Genomic DNA, 23,721 nt, shown 5'->3' with positions numbered 1-23,721 from the left:
ACACTTGTAATACTCATAGCGATCATCCTCTGAGGTTGTGCAATGTTTGACCAAAGGTCTGGCTACGTCGGTTTGTTCAGGCTTTACGCAGATGTTAAGGACTGTGAAGCTATTAATGACTAGAACACTGGTTCTCTTTGTCCGAGTGCTCGAGGAGCCAAATCCATAGACGAAGCAGGTGGATAGGAAACTTGGAACATTGTTAATGTTTCGTCAGAAACACAAAACCAATTATATTGTGCGTACAAAAGTAATAACTCAGGGTCAACCTATGAGTCAACTACTGCTACAGCCAATATGAACGTTTCAATTCCGTTTGTTTTATTAATCTTAGAATATCACAACTTGTCCTCAAGACAACTTGACCACATTTATACTGATTCTTCATAATGAGGCTCATCGCCTTGCCGTTATCACTCCACCCATAAAAACATTTCAAGTACCATAGTTTAAATTGTGTTTCTGAACACAAAAAGTACTTTTGCACATAAAATAAGGTTTAGGACATAAAATATAGTCCTATTTATATATACTATAGAAATTATCTACTATAATTTATATAATACATATAAATATATAGGACAGTATATGAAAGCACAGAAGGAACCTATACTCAACGATTTAAACTTTCTAGCCTAAACCCAAATTACAGGTAAGACTAAATTTTAGTTTGGCCACAAATCCGATTTTATCCTTGACCTGTCTGTTAAAAGCTGAAGCAGACTATAAGAAGTGTAGGAGTGTTGTGAAATGCTAGTGTCAGCTTAGTAATGACTGCCCTGAGAAGCGTACTAGAGGCACCCAACACGAGCCAAGTATTAACTCTTGCATTTAAACATACCAATTCATATTATGGAACTATTAATATAAGAAGTATGCTTTAGTACACATTTTTATTACTTTTATTTTATTCTGCAATTCAATATATTGTTTTAAACTGGCAGGATTTTTGTTATAAATCGAATTTTTTAAAACTTTAAAGCATATATATTGGCAATAATCCAACCAATCGCAGAGAGGCGGCAGATGTAAATATCAAAGACCGTGAACACATGCACGTATGTTGTCGTTTACAGCTAACACTAGCCGTAGCTTCAACTCCTTCGGAATCGCCAGCGAGTTCACTTGATATTTCTCCCACGTGCTTCAGCCGTAATCTATATTCAGTTTAGTCATGATTATATCGAAAAGCGATCAGCAAATTGGGAAGTGCATCATTGTTTGCTATTGTCCGTGACCCAAATTTCACCAATCTTCTAAAAGAGCAGTTTTGCTCGCATGTAACTTTGCAGTATTTCTCAGTTGATCTATGGATGGCACGTTGCAATGTGATCAGCAATTTGAATCGGTTCACTCTATGAGCTGATGAGCTTTAAAGTAGTGGATGCAGGAGCCATGCCAGAGCTGTGTCCAGGTCGATGGCGTAGCTTGCAGGTTTGAGAGATCGTACTCTTTTAAGTTACTGACTGCTTTTAGTTTTGCTGTTTGTCGAAACATGTTGTTACTGGAAATACTAAACTCTTGAGTATCTACAGATTGTCTACATATATTGCTACTTACTGTATTTGGAAATTATCTGCTCGATTTTTTAGAGCTAACTTTTGTTCATGAGCAATATTTAAAACGTGTTCGCAACAAGCAGTATGAATAGAATCTCTATTGATCTCTGCTGGTGCGATGTAGGTCTATGGCTATATTTTTGTCGATATTCTAATATATCGACATTTTGTCAAATAAATTTGTGTACTTCACATATGATTTCACCAACTCGATTACAGTACAGTCAACAAACTTTTCATGGGCTCCGATATAGATGAGAGTGGTAGTTACTGGTCTGGTATGTCGTAATTAGAGTATTTATAAATAATTGGGCTAGAGCAAGGAAACTGAAGCTATTGACTGCAGCGTGCTGAAAGTGTTCCCACCTTAAGCTGCAGTTATCTCATAGATGATCGTACTGTTAATATTCTACAACAAATGATCGCCAAAGTTCTCTGTCATTAACTTTTAAATTCATTGTATACCATATAAAGTGGAATCAACCATGACCAGCCACAGTCTGGGAATAAAATTTTCTTGCAAGACTCGAACAATTTGACATTTAATTGATCTAAAAGCGTATACTTTAAATGTGCTGTATGTTGGCAGATGTACATGCCATTACAGATCATAGCCACTGAATACGTAACTATAGTTACTAAGGTTAGTATACTATTTTTTAATATGTACATAATGTATATAAAATTTTGATGGTTTTTAGCTGGGATGTTTGCATTAGATAACATTTACGGGTTTCATAATAGCCCTCTATATGACATGTTCACCTTGCGATACCAACACCGGAATGAATTGATGTTGTACAACGGAGGTCTACTGTAATTGATATATACAGGATGTTGGTGGGTTTACATACTATTTCTGTATGTAGATTTATCATAAAAAGCTATCATACGCTTCAAGTAAACAATTAGTAGTGTTGCCAAACAGAATAACGCAGTGATTTGAGGAGGGTTAGCTCAACCACACCCCCACAGCAAACAGTATTTTCAAGGTTCAGCCCTTTATAGAACTCATTCAAACAAAGCATGACCCTGCCATGTCAGCTGACCTTTTTATCTTTTAAACTTGGCGCGTTTAACCTAACGAAGGTTCTATATAAAAAAAGCTGCTTGCCTTACTAGAAGTAAGGATTTGGTACAAAGTGTATGTGAGCAGTTGTTACCACTCTAATCACTTATTTCTGTTTATTTCCTTCTCTTTGAAGATATGTATTTTAAAGAAGATGCAACAATCGTCAAGTATGCTCAATTAGTGAAAATGTTTATGGAGTGAACAACTCCGTTTTAAACAGGAGTAATCTCCTCGTGAAATAATTTGAAATTTTTTTGACTCGCTTGTGTAAAGACATCCCCATATGTCTCTATCCTCTATATGTATGTTTCTGCATCTATCCTCTCAGCTAACTAAGAAACATCGTGTGATAAGCAATGCGGTATAAGAATTTTGTCCAACTTTGTTTAAAATAGCTCACTGCTCAGGGGTACATTGCCTACTAGCAATATAAATATGGGTGCGCTGATATGAACGCTAGTTTTTATTGCTCAGAAAATTAAGTATATTCTCTGCAGCTTTTTTTTAATTATTTTTTAATTATTTTTTTTAATCATAATTAATCCTAATCTATTGTTTAACAGTTTTAAGTCAGAAAATCCTACCAATGATCAATTTTTATCCGTAACTTTACCAAACTTGTTTTAATATTCCAAAACCGGGTATGTCAAATATTTTGCGTTTAGTTGCACGAGAGATGTGAAAACAGCTTAGTTTTCTGTTTTTAATATACAACTAATATGAATTCTTGTGTAGACAGTAGTGAAATGCATAGTTGACAGCATTTGAACATGTTGAAGGAGCAGATCACAGGATTCACATCTAAACCTTGTCGAGACGCAAAATACCGAACGGTTGTTAACGCGTAGTTTCTATAATTCTCAAGTCAAGCATCTTTATAACCTGACAACTGTTAGTTTATAACAAACCAACTACAAAAAAGCTAAATAATTTATAACATTATTGTATTATATTGTATATTGTATTGTATTTCTAAGTACATACTCTCTACTCTGTACGTATTATATAGATGGTTACAGGGAGTTGTCACATTATTAATGTCTCAGGTTATAAACGGGACCCATAAAAATGTCTAAAATAATATTTAATGTAGTTCTGTGTTATCATCGCTTTCAACATAAGTGACACAAAAAATTGTGAATTTGTATTCAGCGCGCAGAAGATAAATATGTTTTGATATGCTTGTGAGAGAGGAAGACGGCACCAGTGTGTCACTCAGTTTTGATACATGTACATCATTTTGGTTGTACCAAAATTTATTCTCACTTGTTTGATTTTTAAAAAATTGCAAATTAAAGCAAATTTTCCTAATGTTAATGCATCAAAGAGAAGAGAGCCATCATTGATGAATTAAAACTAGATACTAACAGGAATACAGAGTATTTTATTCAAAATGTTTTGACTTACCCTGAAATTTGAGTTTTGTGAACAGATCAACGTCATAAGTGAAGACCTCTGTATTATTATTCGTCTTCAACTAAACACATGTATTTTATTCGAGACTCTGTACGTTTTTTCACATTGTAGCATCTTTATTGAGTTTATTTCAGCGTAAAAGTCTTCATGTATTTGTTGAGGAGTTGCCCTCTTCTCTCACGTACTTAATATTTTCCCAAAGTGTTTTTCAGTTCATATCAATATGAAGATTTCAAATTTGTTGTGCAATTTTTTTTATTTTGAAACCAGCAATAGAGGTACAGTTACTGAAAACTAAAAATTAGTTTTTGTAGTAGTGTCAAAAGGTTAAACTTTTGATGTAAATAATTAGTACTATGTGTTTTTATTAATAGATGATTTTAATGTGTCACTGTCAGCAGGAGTTTTTAACCTTCAGTGACACTCAGTGACAGGTCAGTGACACTCGTGTCAGGGTGTAATTAGAATCTTAAAGACAATGAAACCAAAGAATCACCAAATCTTTACTATAATACAAACTGTGTCTGTTCGTCTGTCTGTTTGTCCAAAGACATGCTTAGAGGTTACGAAAAATATTGCTTCTACAAAAGCCGAACTCATGACTTTTGGTTTCGTACACAAACACTCTACCTCCGGTGTCAAGCAACCTTCTTCACAAGTTTTTGAATATTTGTGCACATAGTTATTACACCTGACGACCTCTGACGGTGCACCAGACTGGCAAGGTAGTAACAAATAATGACTTCATTATAACTTTTTTAACATTATAAAAATTTAATGAAATTAATTTTGAATCGACACTAAAACATTACAGCCTTATTGCAGTAGTACTTAGTCCAAAACATAATAAATTGCTCGTTGAAAAATAATCTTTCAAACAGCCCCCAACATTAACATAAAAAATACAAGCTTTGTAAACCTTGAGCCATTGTAAACAGCTCAACAAATGTGCAAAACTTACTTTTAAAATGAGCGGAGAATTTTCACCCTTCTTATCAGAGAGAACTTTGACTAGAGTTCAAGGTCGTCAGTTTGCTTAAAATTTAATATTGATTGCAAAAACCTGTCGAAGCAATTAACACCTCTGAACGGAGTAGATGCCAAAACTTGTCCGCTCCATTAGCTAGCAGTTGAGACAAAGCCTGTTTAGGACTTCAAAGGCACATGCAGGTAAGAAATGCTGTTATGAGCACCTGCTGTGCAAAGTACATATTTATGCATATTAAATTACTGACGCAAATATAGTGATCAATACAACTGGAAAATCAATATGCAAGGACAGTTAAATTTGGATAAAGGATCAATAGAACTGAATAACAGCTAGCACGGTTAATATGATGTCACCTCACATAATCATATTATGTTCAGAAAAAAAACTATAACGTACTAAGAACTAGCTGCTAAACATTATGAAAAGTTTTACAGATTCTTCTATAAAATTTTAAACAGTAAACGATTTTCATTCTTTATTCGTAATTTTACATCAATTTATATTTATAAAGATAATTCTCAGTGCTTGTCATTTGTTGGTCTTCTGTCATTCGTGTGTCTAATTATTGAAATAAATTATTAGGAACGAAAAATTTGTTTTGCACTGAATTTGTACTTGAACCTACAGGTATGCTTGCAGACGTGCTAAACCAGTAGGCTATGTGATCACATTGCCATACAAGAGAGTAGCACATCATGCTTATTACATCTCCCAACCTTTAATGCCGATTGGTTGAAACACTCACGCTTCAGCTAGCACGCTTGAAGAGCATGATGCAATTTTTTTCCTGACGCTAGCTTAAGATATATAACAACTCTTATCATAATAAGAATAACTAGCTTAACATTCAACTTCATTTGGTAAAAAAATTAACCAACAAAAGATAAATTTTCTATGCAAAACGCTTTTTTATTACCAGTGCAACGCTGGGCATTCACTAGTTTATATACACTCATGCACTCATGCATCCCTAAACCATCGCTGAAGTTGGGCGCTTAACTGTTGGGAGGATACATTCTGGTCGGTACACTTCTCCTGGTCTGCGGTGCACAAAGTCATTACCTGCATGGTTCTGTGTAGTGAAAGTTGATTCATCAGAAAACAAAACTCTCTTTCACTGAGCATGTGTTCAGAACAGGCGCAACTTAGCCCACTCCAAACTCTTTTCTGATGGTTTTGTGTCAGCAGAGGTTTTCTCTTTGCTTTGCATCCCCTAAGACCACTGGCCAAAAGTCGCTTCCTGACTGTTCGAGGGTCAACATTACCACCTGTACTCTCCTTCGAGTTCTAAGCCAATTCTTGGCTGGTTTTACGGCGATCAGCAAGAGACAGCCTGACACGTGTTCTGTCATAGCGCTCAGATGATTTTCGAGGTCTTCCGAATCTGGAACGCGCGTTTGGTCTCATTCCAGCGCTTCACAGTTAATCTTACACTTTTCTCACTTCATCCAACTTCTTGGGCTATCTTTTTGGCAGACATCATTGTGTGTGCATGTGCAAAATAACTCCTTGCTTATCTTCAAAAAGCATGGCGGGCATAATGTGTACATGTAGTGTAAAAAGTAACGAAAAATTAGTGTATGAAAAGTCCACTGTTTGATGCAACTTTTATAAGCTATAGAAGGCTTTGTCTGTTGCACATTCTTTGTTAAAATGCCAGACATTCTTCAAATTTAATAAACAATGAAAAGAAAAATCTCATCACGATAGGATCTCGGCTTCATGGTGTGTTTAATACAGCCAATTTTTGTGAGAAATTGGATAAATTAGTCATTTAATCTTTTAGTACTTTAATCATATTATGTAATATGTATATTATTATTTAATATGTATTGTGTTATCAGTAAGAATTCAGCATCATTTTGAACCAAAAATGGCCTTGATAGGATAAAAATTGATCTGTATATGACGTTTTGAACTAATGCATGTAAGGCCTTGAGAAATGTGAGGATGAGTCCAAACTTTTGTCCAGCACTGTATAATATATGTTTATATATTATAATAGTTATTTGTATATATAAATTTCAAATTCTGTCATTCGGTCTGTCTAGCTATAGCTAATAAAATCTAAAAATGAAAGACCTGCTTCGCACGGGATATGATCTTGGAACCTCCTGTTCATCAGGTGATAACCTAACCAATTAAGCTACGCGAGATGCAATGGATTCTTAAGTGATATGAGTCGTTATTTCAGTTAAAATACGCATAGCACTTCGCATTACGCAACGTCACTAAAGCTTGCTCTCACCGCTCTGATTAGTAAGTTTAGCAATACGATAGTTGCTTACTCAAATTAGTCATTGGCAATGTGCCAGGCTAATGGCAAGTGGCGGGCACCTACGTTATCTGCCACTGTTTATAAGCTGTTTTTGATACTCGTGTAATGTGGGGCATCCGGCTAGTATCAATATATATTTAATTTGAAAAATTGAATGAAAAACATTAAAGATAAGTTTATCATTGTGAAACTTATAGGTTTACATCTCAGATCTTATTTAAGCATTAAAATTTCAGGCGCATTTCCAGCAGAGTAAAATTGAAGGCTCTTTGAACTGCAAACTGACTGTAAAGAAATTAATGCAGGGTTGATATATGAATCTATAAAGTTTTAAATAACATAATGAGAGATTTTATACAGAAACAATATTAATACCTACTACTAAGAGGATAATAATAATAATAATGGTGGTCTGAGTGTATTGGCGCCATCCACAAGACACATAAAGACATTTTTACAAATTACAGCTAGATTAATTACAGGTTCGGAAATCCCGAGGTATGTAAGAGAAATTAATAATACACTGCACCCAGTCGGTCCTTACAACCAACTCTGCTAGAAGAAATGTGAACATCTAAGATAATGTGTTACAACACAACAGATACTGCCATATTGTCTCTTGGCTCATCACATCATGCGCAAATATACTGTGTCGAGACATTTCCTTCTTGTTTTATATTACTTTATATTATATCATTTTGTACTTGTATTCGTCTAAATTTAATTTATTCAAAGTGCGCGATATCAAGATCTACAAACAAACCAGCAATTATAAACATTTGTATAGCTTTTTATAGTTTTGGTGGAATGCTATACCTTGTGTGTATTCGAATCACTAAATCAAATTTGCCCGAGTGTCATGTTCAACTTTAGTAGCTATAATGAAAATTATATATAATTATTAATTACAGTCTGCCACATACATATAATAAAGTGAAAACCAGTCGAAAGTAGCAAATAAGCTGAGTACTAACATTGAAAAGGAACACATCAGGTGCGAAACAATTCAGTGTTTTAGCCAAACAAATATGAACAATGAAATAAAAACATTTAATACAACTTACTTTGTATTCACACTGATTTTGATGGGTTTTGAAACCCCAAAATTTGTGTTGTTTGACAGCTGTGGTGAAGATAGCAAAAAATGATGACGTCTAGAGTTAAATATTTTTTATTATTAAAAATACAATATTTCAGTTCCTTCTTTTTAAATTAAAAAGTATTCAAGTTTTTAATTTTTCAAATTAAGTGTTTTTTAAGGTGCCATTGCTAGACCAATTAGTTGTTTGTTTTTCTATCTTACCAAACAGCGGAACTCAACTGTATCTTCTAGCCTTGATTTTCAATGCTGCCATTTTACATCAATCTTTCCGGATCACAAGTAAAATTTGCAAAAATATTATTAAATTTTTATATAAGTTTTTTTACAATAACTTTATTATTTGCATTTTACAGATTTATGGATCAGTAGTATTACAAATGTTGAGCAGTGGTAATTTAGACATGTGTAAGTGCAATATATCTACGTGGTGTTATGATACTGCATGTTATATCTACGTGGTATTATGATACTGCATGTTATATTTATGCAGTGTGATTTTATTGTATGCTTTATCTATGTGGTATTATGTTACTGCATGTTACATTTATGTGATATGGTGTTACTGAATTATATATTTATGCGGTGTGATATTTCTGTAAGCTATATCTATGTGGTATGATGTTACTGCATGTTATATTTATGCCGTGTGATATTTCTGTATGCTACATCTACGTGGTATGATGTTACTGCATGTTATATTTATGCGGTGTGATATTTCTGTATGCTATATTTATGCAGTGTGATATTTTTGTATGCTATATCTACATGGTATGATGTTACTGCATGCTATATCTATGTGGTATGTTGTTACTGTATGTTATATTTATGTGGTATGATGTTACTGCATGTTATATTTACATGGTATGATATTACTGAAAGATATGCAGACAAACATGGATAACTCGAACTTCATGGGACCGAGCGAAAGTGTTCGAATTATCAGAGCGTTCAAGTTATCAGAGGACTGTCACAAGTCCATGTATTTACTTATTTATTAGTAGATACATGTACGTATACAAACTATAATATAAATCAAAAGCACAAATGGCTTGTTTCAAATTAAATGCTTTTAATGTAAAGTTTAAAACGTTTTTATCAAAAAGTATAGAGATTTTTCTATCACTTGAGATTGGTTTGTTGTTTGAAGTGATGTTATTGCCAGGACGTTTTTTAGATTGACATTGGCAAAACTTGATCGTTGTTGAAATGCTCAAAAGAAAAGAGATCTTTTTCTTTTGAGCGTTTTACCCACGATCAATTTTGCCGATTTTTCTTGAAGTTTATGCAAAGATTACCTCACTTAACCTTGTTTCCGAAGGGCGATCGCTAAGCGGATGTTTGGTATAAATCAAATTTCACCAAACCTTTAGAAAAGCCGTTGACAAAAATATTTTGCCGAAGGTGGTAATAACGACGCTTATGAATTACGGAAAGTTGAGGTTTACCTCTATGGCTTGGAATAAAGCCATAAAGCCATGGAATAAACCTCTATGGATTTTCTAAAGCGATAACAGCCGTTTCGGTAGTCGTTGGGCAAAAAACAGTTCGAGTTAACAGTGTTGAGTTCGAGTTATCTATAGCAATTTATCATTACGTGGGAACGGACCAAAGAAACCGTTCGAGTTAACCATGTGTTCGAGCTATCCGTGGACGAGTTATCCATGTTTGACTGTATTTATGCGATATGATATTTTTGTATGCTTTATCTATGTGGTATGATGTTACTGCATGTTATACTTGTGTGGTATGATGGTACTGAATGATATATTTATGCGATATGCTATTTCTGTATGCTATATCTATGTGACATGATGTTAATGTATGTTATATTTATATCTACGTGATATGATATTACGGTATGTTATATGTGTGTAGTATGTTGTCACTGTATGTTATGCCAGCTTGGAACAATACAATTGCAGAGCTATAACTAAAAGGGGTTTGCCACAAGATCGATAAATAGTGCAGCAGGTATAATCTAGGACTCACCTACAAATTGATAAAGTTTGTTTATGCTTGCATTTCCATGCAAAGACATTTTAGAGCTTGTATCTTCACATGGTTGTTGACATTTGCACAAACAGGCAAACTATGTTGTTGATCTTTAATAAATTATTGACCTATAACAAAGTTTTTGTTTACATTTGCAAAAATATACAGTAGGTGAGTTGATATATTCAGCTAACAGTCATTTGCAAATGATAGTGTTGGTAGACTATCTCTTAGATATGGCTGCTCACCTGATAGCTTAGATTAGAGCTCAATAGAAACTATTGGAAGTATTTCATATGATAAAGGACTGAGAAAACAAGGCAATACTGTCAGACAAATATGACCTGAAACATTCATGTCTATCGCTATCTGATATGGTTCAGTTCCAACGGTTTTGATACGATCAACTTTCGCCATTCATTTTTTTGGATTTTTAACAGATTTCTTTGTCCCAAACTTGCTGGTTTCCGCATTTGTGTTGGGTACTGGTTTCAAAATCCTGTGTAAACTATACCCAGAGTATTTATATTTGTCCTTCCACACATATGACAAGCATTGCTTTTTATTTCGTTACGTGAGCATACTACATCCAACATCGTATGCTTCAGTTTATGAATGCCCCGTTACTACAACCTACAATTCACTTTCGCGATTCTTCTGCAATACTACTAGATTACCAACTTTTAAAATACCTTTGTTCAATTCTCTTAATTATTCTTGATTTCTGACTTTTTATTTGTTTTCTTTTTTTGGCGTGTGATGATGAACACAATTTTTTGTTTATGATTACCAATGACAATAAAAATTTATACATACATGTAGGTATACATCTCAACCAAAAGATTTTAAAGTTTTCTAGCGCATAAAAATACCTCACAACTTTTTTGCCATCCGTTAGTCAATGTCCCGACAACCTCGCAGCCGCATTCATCTATTTGTGTTTTATTTGAACTCGTGCTGGGTAACCTGACAAGTAGCAGTTCAAAAACGCTTGTCCTTGTTTACACTCTGCCCTCCCACACTCTCTCTAACAATACTCGCTAACGATTTGACAAACAAACGTTTGCTACAAACACGGGTTTGCCTCTCGTCTATTAGCCTTCGTAAGTTATTTTTATCTCAGCGAGAGTAGCTTGACGTTGACATAGGGCTGCCGCTGCCTATAGGTGAGCTATTTAGTTCTTTTCATCAGCTTTAAATAAAAAAATGGGTTATTTAGCCGTGAGAAACATGTGACTGACTTGATGTATCTGCTGATTTACTGAAAGCGGATATTCAACAAATCGGTTGGGGTTTTAGTATTTCAGTATTGTATTAATTATCGGTCCTTCTAGGTAAATCCTGTTATTGCAGGAATCTTTGGGTTTGCATTGCCTGGTAGCTATGATCAGTAGCCAGTTGGTAACTTTGGTTTTATCTTACTCTCATCCGCTTTGCAGTCATTGTTTCTTCTCATAAGTAAAGTTGAAAGCCTTTGATTACAAGCTTTGCTTATGCAATGGTCATCCTTCTTCTGATGTATTTCAATTAAATTCCAATGAACTCTTTCTAAAATGATAAACTATATTCAAAGAAGAGAATAAAATAATAAACTACATGTTTCAAAATTTATTCGTATGCGGAAAATGATCCACTCCAAACTCTTTGTTACATGGTTAGTTTATAAGCAGGATTTGCTGGCTTGTCTGACAAGAAACAGGTTTTCATGTGTAATGTATATTTAGAAAATGGGTTTTGTAAACTTTTAGTGCGCATTATTTGAGTCTAAAGCAGCTGCAACATTTGTGTTGGCACTAAATGCATTGAACTTTGCTGACCTCTAAACATATTAACCTTTCATACAAATCTAGGTGATAAAATACAGGCATCTCACTTGTCAATATAGCAATTGATCTATGTGTCTGCAGATGAGCTTTGCTTCCACTGGTGTGCTTTAGCTGCCAAAAGCTGTTCACTCTGTGTGCCCTATTGACAGTCTGCTAATATGAACTCAGTCTAAAACACAAATTTATATGTTACTTATTTTACTATGTATAACAACAAATTTTTCATTTTTAATTTACATTAAAACCGATTTGATATTAGCTTCTTTTGCTCTGGTTGTTTCTCTTTTAAACAAAAATGCTACCTACTAAAATTTTTACTGCTGCTTGTACAATGTTTTATGTCAGCATATCTAACAAAGATAAAAAAAAACTAATTTTTTAGATTTCTATTGCAGATGTTTTTGTAATACATTGATGTGCTTGATAACATTGAATTTGAACATTTGAATTTGAGAGATTAAAATAATGATTTAATGCTTTGCTAATGGCAGCACAAGGTATACTTAAATTCCTTTGCAACGCGTTGTCAAAAATTTTTTTGATACTTCAATAGTTATTTTTGTAATAAAATGATGTTTTCTCATGTCAAATATCCATTAGTTTTAAACGCAGGTCTACCAAAGTCTTAGACAAGCAAAAATACTGTTACAGCACTATTTGATCCAGTAATTCTATCATGGAATAAAAGAAAGTGACATAGTAATAATAACAACTATAACAGTAATGATGACAATAACAATAATAACTATAACAATAATGATAACTATAATAACAATAATAATAACTATAACAATAGTAATAACTATAACAATAATGACAACTATAACTATAATAACAACTATAACAATAACAATAATGATAACTATAACAATAATGATAACTATAACAATAATAATAACTATAACAATAATGATAACTATAACAATAATAATAACTATAACAATAACAACTATAACAATAATGATAACTATAACAATAACACTAACTGTAGCAATAATGACAAATGTAAAAATGATAATAACTATCACAACTATAACAATAACAATTATGATAACTATAACAATAACACTAACTGTAGCAATAATGACAACTGTAAAAATAATAATAACTATCACAACTACAACAATAATGATAACTACAACAATAATGATAACTATAACAATAATGATAACTATAACACTAATAATAACTATAATAACAACTATAACAATAATGATAACTATAACAATAATAATAACTATAATAACAACTATAACAATAATGATAACTATAACAATAACACTAACTGTAGCAATAATGACAAATGTAAAAATGATAATAACTATCACAACTATAACAATAACAATAATGATAACTATAACAATAACACTAACTGTAGCAATAATGACAACTGTAAAAATAATAATAACTATCACAACTACAACAATAATGATAACTATAACAATAATGATAACTATAACAATAATAATAACTATAATAACAACTATAACAATAATGATAACTATAACAATAATGATAACTATAACAATAATAATAACTATACCAATAATAATAACTATAACAATAATGATAACTATAACAATAATAATAACTATAATAACAACTATAACAATAATAATAACTATAACAATAATAATAACTATAACAATAATGATAACTATAACAATAATAATAACTATAACAATAATGATAACTATAACAATAATAATAACTATAACAATAATGATAACTATAACAATAATAATAACTATAACAATAATAATAACTATAACAATAATGATAACTATAACAATAATGATAACTATAACAATAATGATAACTATAACAATAATAATAACTATAACAATAATGATAACTATAAAAATAATGATAACTTTAACAACAACGATTCATGTTTGTCATGGACTCTGCACCCACCAACATAATGGATGGTTATATACATATATATGTTATTGTTTCATGAGGAAATTAATTATAATTAAAATAATGTTTTGTGGGTAATGAATATAAAAAAGGTGTACTTTACAGATTAATTAGTTAGCATGGTGGCTGCAGTCATTTTATTTATGTATGCATACAGCATTTATACAGACCATTATATGCACACGGTATGCTTTCATTTGTACATCATATGCCTTCATATGTACATGTTATGCCTTCATATGTACATGACATTCTCTCATATGTGCCCGGTATGCTTTTAATTTCTATGCTATGCCTGTATATGTACATAGTATGCTTTCATATGTATATAGTATGCTTTCATGTGCATGCTCTATGCCCTCATTGGCAAGTGGCATGCCTTTATATGCATACAATATGTTTTCATGTGCAACTAGTATGCCTTAATATACAAATGATATGATTTACAGTAATATACATCCGGTATGCTTGGTTATGCATGTGGTATGAATCATTTTACTCATATTCTGACTCGAATATTGAATAGAGACGTGTAATGTTTCAACTTAAACTTAATAGCCGATGTCAACTAATGATGTCATTTGGCACATTTTTTTTGAGTGTTTTAATCATGATGAAGTTTTATCGATTTTAATCTTAAAACATCCTGGCAGTCAAACCACTTCAAATAAGAAAAACAATCGCATATAAAAATTATTGATACTTTCTTAGAAAATTTTGGGAAGGTTTTTCTTTAAAAGATGAAAGTTATAAAATTGTAACACGTTTGAAGTATGGAGTATGTTTGACTGTACAGTCATACCTCATACCTCAACATACAAGCTTAATGCTTTCTGAGTTTGAGCTCCTATGTCAATTTACTCGCATATCAAGGCATTATTTCCAATATAAAATAACTAAATACATATTAATCCACTACCATAGTATGGAAAAAAACATAAAACAAGATATTAAGGTAGACAAATGTGTATTAACTGCTGTAATTTAGTATGTACGCTAAAAAAATTATTGATTTGTTAAAATCTGCAATAAAATGTAACATTACTATGTAGACTGCTGTAAGTTTTTACCTTAGAGACAAAGGTAGTGTCTAACAGCAGTCTGAGAGAGACTTGACAACAACTTTTGGTACATTAAACTTATGTAACGCTACGTAACAGAAACTTTAAAATTTACTTTAATAAATTTAGCTTACTGAATAGACACTCGAAGCTAGGTTTTAATCTTTCACAAAACATACTTCAATTTTATCATCTTAATTTTTCGTTATTGATTTTCGGGTTGTCGCTTTTTGTCACGCGTTCACTATAACTTTTAGCCGACCTTTTAAAAACTCTTTTCAAACTGATTCGAGGAACAAGACTGATTGATGTTGTACTTGAAAGCGGTCTCTCACATACTTGGCCATATAGTGGCCATCGACAACCAGCTTGCATGCTCGTAACTCAAAGAAGAAATTTGCTTGATAGTCAGGTTGTATCTCGAGTTTCTGGTATATTAGGGCACTTGTATGTAGAGGTATGACTGTATATCAAAGCAGGAGATGATAGATACATAGAGTAGGTATAACGACAAAAACAACAGGGATGTATACAGACTATTATAGTCTCCAAAAAATTCAACCCGTTTAAAAACTTTCGCTAAACAAGGTACAACTCAAAATAACTTTGTGATTTGTACACGAAAATAGAAACGGAAATAGATAGTTTTATTAAATATAATATTTTAAGAGATTTTATCAATATTTTTTGTTATTTATCCTATGTTCATTTTGATGTTAGCCAATGAGTGACAGTTTTTACTATTCTAGTCAATGAGAAACAACTTTTGCAATTCTAACCAATGAAAGACAGTTTTACAGTTCTAGCCAATGGGGAGAGTTTTTACAATTATAGCCAATGAGAAACTGTTTTTACAATTTTAACCAATGAAAGACAGCCTTTATAATTCTTAAACTTCATGTTTTATTTTATATAGTATTTTACCTTTTATTTTACTTTTACCTACTGGTTCTACTGTCTCTAACTGCAGCTTAGACTCATTGCTATAAGTTTTATTGAATCATGAAGTTATGGCTAAACTCAGACAAGTGTTTGTCCATGATTATACTTAATCATAGAATCCAATTTAGCTTGTCTGCATCAGCTACTAAAGAATACTCTAGCATATTCTAGAGTATTCTAGAATGTTCTAGAGTATTCTAGAATATTCTAGAGTATTCTAGAATATACTGGAAGCTCTTTTTATCCAATATCTCTTGAACTGTATCAGTGTTCTGCAAGTTTTTAATGTATCAACCAGAGAGAATGTTAGAGTGAATTTTTAGAGAGTTTAGAGGTGATCGTCCTGAACCAGCTTCTAGTTGAAGTAGTACAGATGTTCTTTTCACTAGGATGAGGGAGGTTTTCATAACTAGAATATGCTGGGAGTTGAAGTTGGAATTACTAGAATGTGATTTTACGCCCATGTGATGTACAACCACTATAATGCACTCTCAGAATGACCAAGTTGATGAGTAGAAAATCTAAAACAGCTTTTGAAAAGCCGGAAGTCGTTAGCTATTTAGCTTGTATTGATAGGAGCTTAGATAGGGTCTAAGAACATCTCCAAATAGTCAGTTTGGAGCTGTGTGTTGAAGATGGTGATTTGCTAAATTTTATCCGGAGAGAGTATACTTTAACCAGTTTTATTTTGTGATAACTTTATTGGTCTTCAATACGGGTCACTCAGGTATGTAGTTTACGCAATTTACACAAGGAAAGTTTTTAGTTTGCTATCATTTAGCTAATGTTTTTTTAAATGAAAATGTCGTATATGTGGTACAAAAATAGTTGAGCAGGAATATGTCCCAAGAGTGAAATTGAGTTTAGTGTGGCCATTAGTCAAGGGTGAGTAACTCTCTATGGGGAGATAATTGACAAGTCCTTAGTGACGTCTAGCCACCTGCACGGGTGATAAACCGAGTCGCAGTTTAATTTGGGAAGGTGCATAGCTGGCGACAGTTCTCTTTGAGATATTTGCGTGGAATAAACAAGTTGTATATTAGTAGCATGTATTTGATGTGAACCAGCCAATCCTAGAGCATAAAACAATTGAATTCAATGATTATGAATAGTTATTCTATGTACAAGATTTTCTCACAAGCCTGACTTGCATTTTAATACACCTTAATTTAACATATTCCAGAACAGCTGAACCAATTGTTTTAAAAACATTTTTACCGTTTCATGCAAGAACTTTATAGCAGCTAGTATCCTGGCATTTCCGTGTGCCATGAGAGATCATGTGTAATAACTATATGCACAATTATTCTATGACAAAGGAAGGTGATTGAGTGGTGCAGTTGATAGTGTACTTGGCTGGGAATCAGAATACTCAGGATCAATTCCCATGCAATGCAATCTCCTTTCCTAGTGCTTTGAGCGTAATATCCGAAGGACAGACAGACGGATTGACATATCTCTTATTATAGCAAAGATTAATCTTGCTAGATGCAACATTCACTTATGATGTTAGAGATTACATCAATTCAACTCAAATTTAAATCGCATCGAGTCGAAAGAAAACAGCACTCTTTCTGACTTGTACCAGTAGAATAGTGAAAGGGATGCTGTTGACAAACCGATGCCGCTATCTAAAATTCACGGAAAAAACTGTCGATTGACAGATATCTACTTCAATTGAGCAGCTGATAAGCGATGAAATGCGGAGTATAAATTCTCACAACAAATCTTCATCACGCGTTGATGACAAAGCACATTGATTTTGTTTATTCTTGACTCGTGTACACATTATAGCATAGTGCTAGTGCGCAAGAGTTGGTGTTTGAACGGTGCTACGCCTTCAATACTGCGCAAGCTCCATTCTGTTTGTTTAAACGGTGCTGAACAAATCGCTAATTCCTTGTTGTAAATAGTGAATTGACGAAACACGTTCAACGGATGTTCGAAGTTTGTCTTCTTGTTTACCAAAACTATTAGTCTGTCTCAGATGCAGATTCACCAAAACATGAGAGCTATTAGTGATGTCTGAAGGTGAAAGGTTAATTAGTATTATAGAGTTGTCTTCTCTTTACACAATCCGTTGATGTTTCCTCAGGCTAACCTGAGATGTTAGTAGCCTGTTATGACAAAATAAGTTGTCCAATATACTCGGCCGTTATTAACGAAACTTTTTCTATTAATAAAAAGCTAGTTGTTTGTAGAAATTCCGATCTGTTCTAATAAGACCACACATGTTAGCGTGTACACTTCCTGTGGTAGACTACGATGGACAGACTTGATATGAAAGTGTTCTTAAAATATTTAATGTAGATAGTGCAAGGATTTTTTGACAAATGGCAAAAAAATTCTCAAACAGACCTGAAAATTCATCTGTTAAAATTATTTTGATTTTTTCAACAGCGCTCAAAGAAAGCCTCCATTTCTGAACTTCGTACAAAATGAGCCTTTAATAGTCTGCCATAATGTGGCCAAAACATTCAATTGTTGAGCAGCTAAAACCTACTGCGGTTTTGTTGGCAAAGCGGGCATAACTGGCTCGAAATAATGTAGCAAATGTGGACTAGAATTTATGTAAAGGAAAGAAGGTTATATGTGTAGAATCAAAGGCTACAGTATGTAGAGTAGTTTAAATGTGGAGGTACTAAGGCTACAGTATGTAAATGAGGTTATATGTGTAGATAAAAAGGCAACAGAATGTAAAGGAGGTTACATGTGTAGGTACTAAGGCTACAACATGTAAAGAAGATTATATGTGGAGGTACTAAGACTACAGTATGTAAAGGAAAGGAAGTTTTATGAGTAGATACAAAGGCTACAGTATGTAAAGGAGGTTATATGTGGAGGTACTAAGGCTACAGTATGTAAAGGAAAGGAAGTTTTATGAGTAGATACAAAGGCTACAGTATGTAAAGGAGGTTATATGTGGAGGTACTAAGGCTACAGTATGTAAAGGAAGTTATATGTGGAGGTACTAAGGCTACAGTATGTAAAACAAAGTTGCACAACAAGCAGCTGCCAGTTTTGTTCTTTCATTTCTTTTACTTGGATGCAACGTGTGCGGTAACTTGAAATTATTGTTTTGACATTTCTCATTTAGTTTGAATTGTGCACCTGGGCACCCTGATAGTTGAGTACAACGTTCTCTGTTTGTACTTCTATAATGATAAATCAATAGTGGTGCTTCTGGAACTCTTCGTTTTGTTGAATCTGACAGATAATTTGTGATTATCCTAATAGGTTTACGAGTTGCTCGGTTACTTTAGAGAGCTAGGATATAAGGTGTAAACTGACTATCTTTTTGAGTACATTGTGTAGGTTTATGTATAGTTTGTAACACAGCGTAATTAGTGTACAAACATCCGTACTCATTCCTGGAATGATGTAAACTTCCTTGAACGCATGCCTTTGTACTTTTCGAACATAAAAAGCTGATCAGCTTCCGACGGATGTGTTTCTGGTTATTCTTCTTACACAACTTTATAACCTCACGGGTAAGAGAGTTGAGTCATTCATAGGTGTATAGGCATAGGTGTATATCGCTGTAGGCATATTTACAATCGGATGAAAGTAACTCTATCTCGGATATATTGCGCCGGGTTACGAATTACGAGTACTGCAATTCTCTACTGTTTATGTACTGAAACATCTTCTTACTCAATTGTCAAGAAAGCTTTATAACACAGGCAGGTTTAAAAACGAACTTACAAAAACTTTTAGTAGATTTTGTCAAAAATTATGGGTACTTTTCTATCATTTGGGATTTTTAATGTTTGAGGTGATCTGACTGCCAGGTTATTTTAAGATTGAAATCAACAAAACTTGATCATGCTAAAATGCTCAGTTAAACTTGGTTAAGACGTTACGCAAAACAGATTTGTTGTGACTGTTAACCAAGTACTTTTTTCTCTTAGCCATATCGTTATTACTGTTATTATCATTATTACATATATACAGCAAATTAAAAACGGGATCAAAAGTGCTGTAAATTGAATAAAAGCAATGCTTTGTTAAAATAGGTTAACAAATGACATCCGGTCATAGAGATAATAATTTTCTGTTTGCAATCAAAGAGAGAACAAAGTGCCAAAACAGTATTACACAGAAAAACTGGAGATGCATGGAAGATGGAAAACATGTGTTGTTACTACAAACCTCAGTTTCGGCAGCACTAGTTGACTGTCACAGTTCATCGTTTGAATCTCAGATACGGCAGAGATTATTGCTTTCCCATTAACCTATTACCTCGTCTTTGACATTCCGACTGTCTCGACTTACGCAATACCTCAAACCTAACCACGGGTCAGCCGTCCTCAAGAAAGGCAGCTGACAGTTTTATCAATGAAGTGGTGTAGCTCACCACCTTGTTGAATAGCGAGGAAACCTGAGGAACATTATGGTTAGACAGCCTTCCTAGCATCACCGCAGTCAGTGCATCGAGTCTCTTATTATTGCATATTCTTTCTTTCTCGAAAAAGATTTTATGAGGTTCTCACATAACCTCGCAGTTTCATCTTGATCCTAGAGGTCTCCAAATATTTCTATTTGTTCGTGGTTCTAAAAATTTTGGTTTTTAAACTTTGTTCAATAGAAGATTTTAGAAAACTAAGATAGTTTCTTACTATAAATGACGTTTAATTTGTCCCACTTTCCTTGAGTGTGTTTCTGAATAAAACGGAATGCTAATTTAGGAGTTGTCTTCTGTTATCTTGTAGCAAACTGCATTCTAGGCTGTGTAAAACTTCTTGGAATTCTTCGCGATGACCAAATTTTGACACAAAATACTAATTGCCCTGTTTTACAACAATGCAATGATCTTACTACATTCCGAACGTCAACTACAAATATAATGGATGCCAAGGTGCACTGAGCAGTAGCTTCAATTTATCATATTAGCACAGGCAGCTGTGTTGCTGCTGGAAGCTTGTAATGCGATATGTTGTGGCTTTCAGGGATTTGAGGTTTTTCCTTTGTTTGATCTATGGCAAGCTATCGGCAGCATGTTCATATATGTTATATATATAATATATTGACAGCATGTTTGCATGTGATATATAATATATTGCCAGCAAGTTCCTATAGTTTATATATAATATATTGACAGCATGTTCACATATGTTATATATAATATATTGACAGCATGTTCACATGTTATATATAATATATTGACAGCAAGTTCCTATAGTTTATATATAATATATTGACAGCATGTTCACATATGTTATATATAATATATTGAAAGCATGTTCACATATGTTATATATAATATATTGACAGCATGTTCACATATGTTATATATAATATATTGACAGCATGTTTGCATGTTATATATAATATATTGACAGCATGTTCACATATGTTATATATAATATATTGACAGCATGTTCACATATGTTATATATAATATATTGACAGCATGTTCACATATGTTATATATAATATATTGACAGCATGTTCACATATGTTATATATAATATATTGACAGCATGTTCATGTTCGAAATGAATTCAGGTTTCAAAAGTTAGTCGATGTCATCAACACAATACAATATGATATACTATGATAATAATAATAGCCCTCTTAAAACGGAATAACTGATCTAAAGTTACAATAGAGTGGATGCCACTTTATGGAAGGCTCTAGTCTTCATCTGTGACTGTATATAGATTTCCTGACTCGATAAGCAACCTATATGAATTTCTTTCTTTAAAACATCTAAGACAAAGTTTTTACACCTTTACGATTGTTTGAAAGAGGTTTTTGTGTTTCCAGATGTCTGTTCTCAGATCATAGATGTCTGCCTTCTTCTTTAGTATGCTAGTGTTGAACTTGTTTGACTAACTGTCGATTTTGATTACCAGGTGAATGTCTGATGATGTGAACATTCCGAAATGTTTGTTTTTTATCAACTTGTCTGTTTAATGAATGAATATTAAACTTTATTTACAACCAGCGGACAAAGCCAATGAAGTCATAGAAACTAAATAAATAAAAAAAAATTAATTACAAGATTTAATATATTTTAATAAATGTATCAAATCTTTAAAAAAACCTTGACAACAAAGATGCTTAGAAATGGCGAAACAAAACCACATAAACAGTCATACTTTGAAATATAAGCTTAATGTGTTCCGCACTATTTCCCATATAAGTTTTAAGTAAATATTAACCCGTTAGTGTACTATGATAAAAACATCTAGACTGGATATCACGGTGGAAAAATGTGTTTTTAATTGTTGTACTTCAGTACATATGCTAAAGAAGGCACAAATACCTATTTAGTTGTTATGATCCGCAATAAAATGTAACATCACTCTGTACACTACTTTATAGAAACTTTACCTTCAATACGACCTTGTGGATAACGGCCCGTCTGAGAAAGACTTTGAGGGCAACCTGTTCAGTACATTAAAATTTTGTAACCTTGCGTAATAAAAACTCTGAATTTAACTTGGATGATTTTAGTTTACTAAACACACACTTGAAGCTAAGTTTCAATCTCTCACCAAACTTACATTAATTTTGTCGTTTTATTTCTTTAGTATGTTTCCGGTTAGCCGCGTTTTGCCTCATGTTCGCTATAACTTTTAGCAAACTTTTTAAAAACACTTATTAAACTTTTTTTCGAGAAGAACGACTGATCGATGCTTATTGCAAAAGCAGCTTTTTGAATTCTCAGCCATAAAGCGGCCATAGACAACTCATATGTTCATATCTCAAAAATTACTCGTATCTCATAGAAGAAACTTGCTCAAAAGTCTGCTTGTATCTTGAGTCTCTCGCATGTTAGGGCACTCGTATGTCGAAGTATGACTGTATACTATTTTGTATTTATTAAATAAAAGGGCTTATCTTTTTTATTTGCCTGTAATATATTATTAGCTGTTACTAGACAGCACTTCACTACATAACAAATAACTTGTCTGATAGCTGTGAAAATCTCCTCTAAAAATCCAACAAGAAGAAAAAATTTATTCATATCCAAATATACGTTAATTTTTTTTATATTATATTGCATGTTTTACAAAAATTACAAACCAAAAATTATAATAAATGCTAAAATTAATTAAAGCTGCAGTAGCATAAAATATTGTTGCATATCTCGACACGTTTGTAAGTTATTTTTATCTAGTAATCAAGAGATGCGCTACAGACAACGCCATTAAACGCAGCATCAACGTTTTGCTACTATCACTATGTAGGCGTGCCGTATGCCTCGAGGTAGTTGGCAGGTCTGAAAGTGTTTATATATGACAATTATAGCATCATGCGCTGTAAATGACAAAGCAAAGTAAGTGCTCTCTCCACTTCGCATGCTATTAGGATACCAAGCAGACGTGTTAAGGATACGCTGGACTATCATTACCTGTTGTAGCAGCTCCCCGAGTGTTATACCTGTTAGCGGATAGATAGAGGTAAGCGCAACTGGAGCAATCAAAACAGCTGCCTACGGATCAATCGGCTATACAAGGGTTGTTTTAAATTAGGTAAGTACAGTTCATTAAGTATGGTGATCGCTTGTAATTAAAGTTACGGTTATGATGCATTGCTAACTACTTTGC

At 33.1% G+C, this 23,721-nt stretch overlaps 1 protein-coding gene across 3 annotated transcripts in view; it reads left to right on the top strand.

Moving 5' to 3' along the window:
- LOC137408603 (uncharacterized) overlaps positions 1–23,721 on the top strand; it is a 65,466-nt gene that overhangs the window by 11,085 nt on the left and 30,660 nt on the right. The window contains exon 2 of one of the 3 annotated variants that reach the window (XM_068095184.1): positions 23,535–23,646. The exons of 1 other annotated variant lie outside the window; for it this stretch is intronic. The gene's annotated coding sequence lies outside the window, so the exon portion shown is untranslated. Of the gene's footprint in view, positions 1–23,449; positions 23,647–23,721 lie in introns of those variants that run through there. One more of the 3 variants, XM_068095183.1, reaches the window with a different exon arrangement.

The sequence above is a fragment of the Watersipora subatra genome, chromosome 11, assembly GCF_963576615.1.
Source record: "Watersipora subatra chromosome 11, tzWatSuba1.1, whole genome shotgun sequence".
NCBI classification, from domain to species: Eukaryota; Metazoa; Bryozoa; class Gymnolaemata; order Cheilostomatida; family Watersiporidae; genus Watersipora; species Watersipora subatra.
Note: the sequence above shows the minus strand (reverse complement) of the source record. Positions and strands in the feature narration are given on the sequence as shown.